Source organism: Apium graveolens, chromosome 6 (genome assembly GCF_009905375.1).
Source record: "Apium graveolens cultivar Ventura chromosome 6, ASM990537v1, whole genome shotgun sequence".
In the NCBI taxonomy this organism is placed as follows: Eukaryota; Viridiplantae; Streptophyta; class Magnoliopsida; order Apiales; family Apiaceae; genus Apium; species Apium graveolens.
Genome location: NC_133652.1, coordinates 167,377,363 through 167,387,938, shown reverse-complemented (window position 1 = coordinate 167,387,938; position 10,576 = coordinate 167,377,363). Strand labels below are relative to the sequence as shown.

The 10,576-nt window shown below is 40.4% G+C and overlaps 1 non-coding gene across 1 annotated transcript; it reads left to right on the top strand.

Moving 5' to 3' along the window:
* Positions 1 to 9,920: 9,920 nt before the first annotated feature.
* On the top strand, positions 9,921 to 10,027 carry LOC141669227 (small nucleolar RNA R71). Its single transcript, XR_012553517.1, has one exon. It is a non-coding gene; the product is annotated as a small nucleolar RNA R71 (small nucleolar RNA).
* The last annotated feature ends 549 nt before the right edge of the window (positions 10,028 to 10,576 follow it).

Sequence of the window (10,576 nt, the reverse complement as noted above, 5' to 3'; positions counted from 1 at the left end):
GAAAATTTTGAAATTATTATGGAAATTTTAGGGATGAAATTCACCCGGGCGTTGGTTCGTTTAATCGTTAAACGCGGGTCCGAGTTGCGTTTCAAAAATAGTTTAAAAATTATAAAAATTTATTCTTAATAACTTTGGATTATTTATGATATTTTAAAACTTGTTTGGAAATTTTTTGATTCATTTCCAACCGTAACTTTGTTCGATAAATTTCATATTATAAGATAAAATTCGCCTTTCTGGAAACGAACACTAAACCGATTTTCGAGAATGAGAACCCTAATTGTTGTGAGTAATATAATAATAATATATGTATAATTACGAGTCGGGAATTGTTTTGGTTTGGGTAAAGTGTCTAGCGAGGATATGTCAAGCATACCTAGTCATCTAACGTAGGGTATTTCGACTCTATAGGTTAAAGTCGGAAGGCCCGAGAGTGGCGTTGGACTAAAGATAATCTATTGATCAGTCGACAAACTCAACAAGGTTCCAATCGAAGGACCTAAGTGTTGAAGTCGGATCCAGGATAGTCTGATAGTAAGGCGATAAAGCCGAGCATCCAATTCAGTCCAAAATCAGTCAGTGATAGTGGTAAAGCTCTGCAAGGCAAGTACCCCTGACCATACTCTTATGGTTCAGTATATATGAATGCAATGTTATTTAATTTTCGAACAGGAACATAAACATTTTAAGTTACGTCTCCCCTGTATTTGAAAATGTTGCTAAAAATATGTTTTGGAGAGAAGTAACTACTAAAAGTATCTATCTTTAAAATGTGATTAAAAATGGAAAGAGATTTTAAATAGTGAGCTGTGACAGAATGGTTTTAAAAAGAGATAGGTAAAATGTGATTTTGAAACTGGATAAAATGAATCAGATATTGGATAACGTTGCGTAAGTGGCTAATTCGGTTGCACACCCTATCTTCACCGATTAGTCTAGCATAGTTAATCAGAAACCTAGCTAGTCTCTGCGGATCCGGTTAATTTGTGTGAAATTGTTAGGCAAAAAGCATGCGCTAAATAATTCACGTAAGTATACGCGTTCACAAGTAATATAGAATGATTTCTAGTTCATTCACATAGAGACTCTGATTAGTTATATTGAATTAACACTTACTCACCAATGTGTGATTATTCTTCAATGCCAAGACAATAGCGATTAAGGTTGGTTAACTAATATTAACTACGAGAATTAAACACTTGAATTAAAAATATTAAACACACATGAGATCCTAACTTCATTACTACTTCATTCAATAATTATTGTTATTAACCTTAGCATGTAATGGTTATGATATTAATCGAACAACACGAAACTGATAAACGCCAACTTTCATTGTACGAATACCATTCTACCAAGCATCCACAATTTAGATAGAAGTTGAATAGGCATCAATTATGTTGAGACCCTATATGTCTACAGAATTTGACAACATAACGATTTAAGCACAAGTTATTCATGATGATTACACAGGGCAAGTAAAATAGTTAGAGTTACCCACTAATCATGCATACAACACATGAACCCATGCTAGCATGGCAAGTTCTAAATCTCAAGATCCACTGTCGTTTCACAAGAGATTAACAGGCTATCTTACATGTTCGCGATGCATATAAGACGAATAAGCACAACCTATACTAGATATCACACAATCACCACATACCAAGGTATTAAACAATTAACTAAAGAATTCCATAGTAAATCCGCTAGAATCCCATGATCACGATTAGCCCATAATAGAACTCATCGTCACCATGAGTTCATATGAAAGCATGATAATAACACAACGATATAAGGCTAAAAAAAATACTTAATAAATAATGAAGTACGTCATAAGAGTATTAAGGCTCAAAGCATAAAGAAAACTAGCATCCCCTGTTATAACGAATTAAAAAAATCACAAGATAAAATAATGCTTCCTCTTCTTCATTGTTGTGTGCTAAAACGGTCTTCTCAATCTTCTTGCCTTCGCTCTGGTTGAAGAAAACGTCTTCCCATAAGGTTTATATAAGAGTCCAGGAGTCACCGCGCCAACAGAAGCCCAAACAGAATTGAAAACAAATAAAATCAGAATCTGAAATTCCGCACGCACGCGGCTGCTTGCTCCCTCCACACGGTCGCGTGCTGACACGCGGTCACTTGCTCCTGGAGAGCGGTTGCGTGCTACTCTTCTGGAAAGTTCTTCATTTTGCTCCTGTTTATGCTGATTTCTTTGCTCATCACCCCTAAGCTTTATTTGATGAAAACCACCTATCTAAGCAAGTTATACCCTGAAATGCAAAAACACTAGAAAACGCGTCAAATATATAAAATACTTGAGTCCAAGACACCAATTCAAGCTGTTATGAGACGCTCTAAGTGGTATAAAATGCCACTTATCACACCCCCAAACTTGAATCGATGCTTGTCCTCAAGCATCACAGACTCAAACTCAGAAATAAACATGCATGAATGCAACTATATGAATGCGGCGATCCCCTCACGACGACTAAACCAACCAACATATGACATATCAACAAATGCAATTAGGAGACTAAAGATCAATCAAATCATGAAAGCTAACATACAACTAGAAACGTGGTGTGTGCGAATGCTTAACAGATATGCTACAAAACTAGATCAATCATCATAACTTAATTATCCTCAAGGCAATCACACGCTTATACGAAGAATATATTTTAGACACAAAATGACTTATAACACTACAAGATTATTGGAGTTTATTTCATATTCATGCTTTTATTCAACACATAAAATAAATGCTTATTTGATCGTGCAATGAGTGAGGTCCACAAAAGACTTGTGCAATGGTACCCATTTAACGAGCGTTAGGTTAGCGGATCATAGACTATAAAAGCCTTAGGTCACTAGGCACAAAGTCCCCTAAGAACTTAATAACTCAAATACCAAAGAGCCCACTCGTGATCAATTATGCATATATTTTTTTTTCTTTTCTTTTCTTTTTTCTCACACATATATTTTTTTTAAATTTCTGAGCAAGTGTGTTTCGCTCCATCTTCCTCAACCCTAGACTACTCGTATACAATACAAGCCGGCTACTAGCCATTTGACGCTTAGCCACAACTAGCAATGAATTCCAATTTTCTATCTCCAATTTTTACCTTTTCATGTCTTTTATCATTAAGAGCCTAGCATGCATTCTAAGTATAAGCAATAGATTGACCTCAAAAACCATCAAACCATGACAATGATCTAGTCCTTAAGCATACTCTAAGACTTAGTGAAATTACAAGTGTTTCTAGCATGCATGTCAACCTAACAAGATTTCACTCTAACGCTATCACTACACTCGCATCAATATCACATATTAACAGGTAAAACAACACAAAGGGATCATGGCATATGCATGAGCTATATGACATGATAAATAAAGCTATAAATAAAAAAAACTATATGGCAAAAATATGCAGCTATATGAACTAAACTATCATGAATATGCAACTACATGACACACACACAAATATATTCCTTAACTACTACCCCCAAACTTAAAATCTTCACTGTCCCCAGTGAAGGTAATAGAAAGGAACACATGGTATACCTACTCAGACGAATCATCATCATCACCCTCAGAGGGTGGAGTGTCAAGAGGTGGATAAACAAGATCCTCACCAAAAACGGGCCACTGGATGTTAGCTCCAAGGCCTCTAAATACAGTCCCAAGTGCCTGGGTGAGCTCCTGCGCAAACCGATTCTGCGACTCATACATCACATCCATCCTCCTCGAAAGCCTCTTGTACTGGACATTAGCCAATCCCCAACCATCTTCTCCCTGGGCTTTCGAAGAGCCTGCCTCTCCCTGAGCCTGACTGGGCCTAGCCATGGTAGCACCAGCTGCTGGAACTCCTCCTGGAAGGTGATCAAACCGATACCCCAAACCATGTGGCTCGGGCTCTCCACCCGTCCACTCCTGCATCGCATTCAAAGTCGATGAATCAATAGGAGCGGCCGGCATCTGCAGCTGCTCATAAGAAGGCCACTGGACTCCAACTGCCTTGCAAACCTTCATGACAATAGAGGCATACGGGATAGAGTATTGCGATTTCCCCTCAAAAACTTCAAAATCCCTTGGTATATGTACTCACCAAGGTCCACATAGTCATCATTCAGAATCCCCCACAACAACATCGCCCTTTCCACTGTAACCTCAAGTGCATGTGAAGAAGGAAGAATATTAGCACATATAAACGCATTCCAAGCACGAGCATACCTGTTCATCGCGGCAGCAAGGAAAGTATGATAATCGTTGGATCCCCTTTTGAACTTCCACACTGTGCCCGGATGACAGAGAGTAGCAACAATCAAGTCCAAATCAAAGTCCTCAGTGGCCTTTGAATTCCAGTGCTCCTCATGTGGTTTTCTTTGTCGCTGTCCAGCCACAAGGCAAATCGCCTCGGGATGATAGTCAACAGTAAGCCCACGAACAACATAAAATTCATTCTTGTCGGCCTTGACATTCGCATAGAACTCGCGAACAATACTCATCGGAACCACCTCAGGTGACTCGCAAAATGTAATCCTTCCCTTCCCAGTAATCGTCGACATCAACTCACCATCCCTCCCAGATGGCAAGAACCCCCTCTCCCTCATAATAGGCTTAACAAGATGCTTGGTGTACTCTTCTTCAGCAGCCCTATCAAACAATCGGGGCCTCGCGACAGTATTCCTCGAAGAATCAGTAGTAGTCGGATTGGTGTTGTTGCTACCCACAGTTCGTGATCTCTTTGGGGCCATGAGAACTGAGAGTAAGAGTTGGAGAGTTTGTGTTTGATGTGTAGGAGAGATTTTGTAGAGTTGAAAGTGTGTGGGATGTGTATGGAGAGGTTGTATGTATTTATAGGGCAAAATTAAGGTTAAAATTTGATTAGGAGTGGGGATTGCGGCAAAGTATGGGAAGAAATCATGGGTTAATGGGTGATATAGCTTCTGGAATACTCTTGATAAAACTAGATTTTTTTTTTGAATTTTTTTTACATTAAAAACGATTTTTCAAAAGTCAGGGTCGCACGCGGTCGCGTGCTACCAGCACGCCGTCGCCTGCTGGCACGCCGTTGCGTGCTAGGCTACTGGAAAAAAAAATTCTGTAACTTTTTTTTCAGATTTTTTTGGGTTTTTGGATATAGTACTATATTCTAAGGTGTCCTATGGTCTCATATCTTGAGTTGCCTCCCAAGAAGCGCTTCTTTTACGTCATTAGCTTGACGTGGAGTCATGCGATCAAGTTGACAATAAAACGGCACTAACCACTTCACGGTTTGCCATATCCCCATAATAGTGCTTCAATCTCAGACCATTTACTTTGAATGCTTGGCCCAGATCATTCTCAAAAATCTCCACCGCTCCATGTCGAAACACAGTTTTGACGATAAATGGTCCAGACCACCTTGATTTCAACTTTCCAGGAAAAAGTCGGACACGAGAGTTGAATAGAAGAACTTGTTGCCCCGACATGAATGACTTAAGCGTTAGCTTCTTATTATGCCACCTTTTTACCTTTTCCTTGTACATTTTGTTGTTTTCGTACGCTTGAAGTTGAAATTCATCAAGTTCATTTAACTGAAGCATTCGCTTCTTCCCACCTGCATCTAGATCAAGGTTTAACTTCTTCAATGCCCAATAAACCTTATGCTCAAGCTCCGCAGGTAAATGACATCCCTTACCATAGACAAGTTGAAATGGGGACATCCCAAGTAGAGTCTTGTATGCTGTTCTATAAGCCCAAACAGCTTCATCGAGCTTCCAAGACCAATATTTCCTTGACGGACAAACGACTTTCTCTCGAATGCGCTTGATCTCTCTATTAGACACTTCAACTTGACCATTAGTTTCCGGATGATAGGTAGTAGCAATGCGATAATTCACATTGTAGCGTTGCATCATAGAAGTGAACTTACGATTGCAGAAATGCGACCCTTCGTCACTTATGATTCGTTCTAAACCTTGTGAATATTTGCTTATGAAGAAAACTCAACACTGCCTTTGCATCATTAGTCGGTAGAGCATTGAATTCTACCCATTTCGAGACATAATCGACTGCCAGCAAGATGTACTGATTATTGCCGGATGAGATAAATGGTCCCATGAAATCGATTCCCCAAACATCGAAGACCTCAACTTCAAGTAGCACATTTAAAGGCATCTCATCCTTTCTGGAAAGATTCCCAACTCTTTGGCAATGATCACACCTTAAAATGAACTGATGTGCATCCTTAAACAACGTAGGCCATAAAAAACCTGCTTGAAGAATGCGAGCTGCTATTTTTTCACCACCATAATGTCAACCATAAGCTGTGGAATACATCTCTTGATGATCTGGTCAACTCCCTATCTAAACAAATGTGGTTCATCCCACATGTACCACTTCACCTCATGCAGAAACTTCTTTTTTTGAGCCGCATTCATATTATGAGGCATTATATTGCTAACAAGATAGTTCACAATATCTGCGAACCATGGCTCTTCCTCCTGAATTGTGAACAACTGCTCATCAGGAAAAGATTCGTTGATCAATGTCTTATCATGTGAAGTAGAAACGGGATTCTCCAATCTAGAGAGATGGTCAGCTACTTGATTTTCAGTGCCTTTTCGATCCTTGATCTCTAACTCGAATTCCTCTAGTAAGAGATCCCAACGAATAAGTCTAGGCTTCGAATCCTTCTTTGAGACCAGATAACGGATGGCAGCATGATCAGTGTACACTGTCACCTTTATCCCAAGTAGATAAGATCAAAATTTTTCGAAACCATAAACTATAGCCAAAAGCTCTTTCTCAGTAGTGGTGTAGTTCATTTGGGCTCCATTTAGCATCTTACTAGCATAGTAGACCACATGAAAGATATTATTCTTCCGCTGCACAAGAACTGCTCCCACTGCATAATCACTTGCATCACACATCGTCTTAAAAGGTTCTCTCCAATCAGGTGCCATAATAACTGGTGGTGTGATTAAACTCTTCTTGAGAGTCTCGAATGCTGCCAAACATTCATCATCAAATTTGAAAGGCACATCTTTCTCGAGCAAGTTGCACAACGGCTTAGATATCTTAGAGAAGTCCTTGATGAAATGCCGATAAAAACCCGCATGACCAAGAAAGCTACAAATTCCTTTCACAGAAATAGGTGGCGGAAGATTATCAATGACACCCACCTTGGCTTTATCCACCTCAAGACCTTTACTGGAGACCTGATGCCCAAGAATGATGTTGCACCATGAAGTGACATTTTTCCCAATTGAGCACCATATTGGTTTCAACACACCTTTTGAGAACCAAACAGAGATTATTCAGGCATTCATCAGACAAAGTTCCAAAAACGGAGAAGTCGTCCATGAACACTTCGACATTATTTCCAATCATATCAGAGAATATAGCCATCATGCATCTCTGAAAAGTGGCAAGTGCACCACATAAGCCAAAAGAAACTCTGCGAAAAGCAAACGTGCCAAATGAACAAGTAAAAGTAGTCTTCTCTTGATCTTCTGGTGCAATGCAAATCTGATTGTAGCCCGAATAGTCATCCAGAAGACAATAATACTCATGACCAGCCAACATGTCAAGCATTTGATCAATGAATGGAAGAGGGAAGTGATCCTTCCTCGTGGCTTTATTCAACTTCCTGTAGTCCATGCATACCCTCCAACCTGTGACTATTCGAGTGGGGATGAGCTCGTTCTTCTCATTTGCAACCACATTAATACCTCCTTTCTTAGGTACACATTGCACGAGGCTCACCCAAGAACTGTCAAAAATAGGATATATGATTCCTGCATCCAGCCATTTTAGAATTTCTTTCTTCACCACTTCTTTCGTGATAGGATTAAGCCTTCGCTGTTGCTCAACAGTCGGCATGCTACTTTCCTCTAGCAGAATTTTATACATGCAGTACGAAGGGCTGATCCCTTTTATATCTGCTATAGTCCATCTGATGGCCGATTTGAATTCTCTCAGAATCCTCAAGAGCTTGTCCTCTTCACTACCTGAAAGGTCAGATGCAATAATAACAGGCAAAGTAGATGCATCACCTAAAAAGCATACCTGAAGTGTTCAGGCAATGGTTTAAGGTCCAAAGTAGGTGCTTCCTCAATAGATGGTTTGAGCTTTCTCTCAGCATTCTTGAGATCAGTATTTCCAAGAGATTCAAATGGCATGTCTAGCTTCCATTTCCAAGGAGAAGCAATTAGATATTGTAACTGCTCATTGCCTTCATCATCTTCACTGCCAAAATCCCCCAATAAAGCTTTTTCTAAGGCATCAGACCTTAGCACATGATCAAGTTCTGAAGTAACTGCAGAATCGACCAAATCTACCTTGAAGCACTCCTCATCTTCCATAGGGAATTTCATCGTATTGAACACATTGAATGTCACATCTTGATCTTGCACCCTCATAGTGAGTTCACCTTTTTGCACATCTATCAAGGTACGGCCTGTAGCCAAGAAAGTTCTTCCCAAGATTATGGGAATCTTCTCATCTTCCTCGAAATCCAGAATGACAAAATCTGCAGGAAAGATGAGCTTATCCACCTTTACTAGCACGTCCTCCATAATGCCTCGTGGGTATGTAATCGAATGATCAGCCAATTGTAGAGACATGTAGGTGGGCTTCGGATCAGGAAAATTGAGCTTCTTGAAGATAGACAACGGTATCAGATTGATGCTTGCTCCCAAATCGCAAAGGCACTTGTCAAATGACAACTTGCCAATGGTGCAAGGAATGGTGAAGCTACATGGATCCTTAAGCTTTGGAGGTAACTTTTGTTGCAGCACGACACTGCACTCTTCCGTTAAAGCAATGGTATCAAGATCATCCAGTTTCACCTTCCTTGAAAGAATACCTTTCATGAATTTCGCATAACTAGGCATTTGCTCAAGAGCCTCAGCGAAAGGTATGTTGATGTGAAGTTTCTTGAACACCTCCAGAAACTTACCAAATTGCTTGTCCAGCTTTTATTTTTGCAATCGCTTAGGAAAAGGTGGTGGAGGATAGAGCTATTTCTCCCCTGTATTACCCTCAGACAGAGTGTGTTCAATAGTAGTCTTCCTTGGTTCCGCCTCTTTCTCCTTTTGCATTCCTTCTTCATCTACAACTTCAACTTCTACATCTTTTGCTTTTTCAGCATCAGCAACTTTTCCAGACCTTAAGGTCAGCTTTGACTTGCTCTTTAGCTTCCTTCCTGCCTGGAACTTCAATATCGCTGGGAAGTGTGCCAGGTTGACGATTGAGCAAGGCATTGGCTATTTGTCCAATTTGATTTTCCAAGGTCTTGATAGAAACAGCCTGACTTTTGTATAACAGCTTTAACTCCTCGAAATCAGCACTAGAAGGTGGAGCAGCACCTCCTTGTTGAGGATATGGTTGCCTATGAGCAAATTGCCGAGGTTGCTGGAATCCAGGTGGATTAAACTGTTTATTTGTAGCTTGCTGATATGGTTGCTGAATAGCATTCTGATTATTGCTCCAGCTGAAATTGGGATAATTTCTGTTATTAGGATGATAACTAGCGAGCACAGGCTGCTGCGGTCTCTGAAAATTGTTCACATACTGAACAGATTCATTAGCAAGAGAACACTGATCCGTAGCATGAGAGCCTGCACAAATCTCATAGATACTAGCTATTTGATTTACGCCATAGTTGGTTAAAGAATCGACCTTCATAGTCAGCGCCTTGAGCTGCGCTGCAATAGCTGTAGCTGCATCAACTTCCAGAATACCTGCTACCTTCCCAGGCATCATCCTTTGAGTTAGGTTTTGATACTTGTTTGCAGTCGTAGTTTCAATGAGATTATAGGCCTCAGTATAGCTTTTGGCCCACAAGGCGCCTCTAGAAGCTGCATCGAGCATGGGTCGAGATTGGACCCCCAACCCATTATAGAAACTAGTGATCACCAACCAGTCAGGCATTCCATGATGTGGACACTTTCTCAACATCTCCTTGTAGCGCTCCCAAGCCTCGCACATAGATTCTCCTGGCTGCTGCACAAACTGAGTAAGAGCACTCCTCATAGCTGCAGTTTTGGCCATTAGAAAGAACTTCACCAGAAACTTTTGCACAAGATCTTGCCAAGTAGTGATGGACCCAGCTGGTAAAGAATGTAACCAGTCCTTAGCTTTGTCCCTCAGAGAGAATGGGAAAAGCCTCAGCTTGATAGCCTCATCAGTAACACCATTATATTTGAAAGTACCACAGATCTCGATAAAATTTCTGATATGCATGTTGGGATCTTCAGTCGCAGCCCCTCCGAAAGAAATAGAATTCTGCACCATCTGAATAGTGCCCGGCTTGATTTCAAAAGTGTTGGCCTCAATAGACGGATGCATGATGCTTGACTGAATGTCATCAATTTTAGGCCGAGAAAAGTCCATAAGAGCTTGATTAGCTTGAGCTAGACGATCACCCATTGTTTCATGTTCTTTCTTTTCACTCTCTTTATCCGAATCTGCAAAAACTATCTTCTTCAGAAAGTCAAGAGCTTTATCGGTTTTCTCAGCTTTATCCAGATTTCTCTTGCGAATGCGAGAACGTGTTTACATAAACGCTCGCTAGAGTACCTGGAA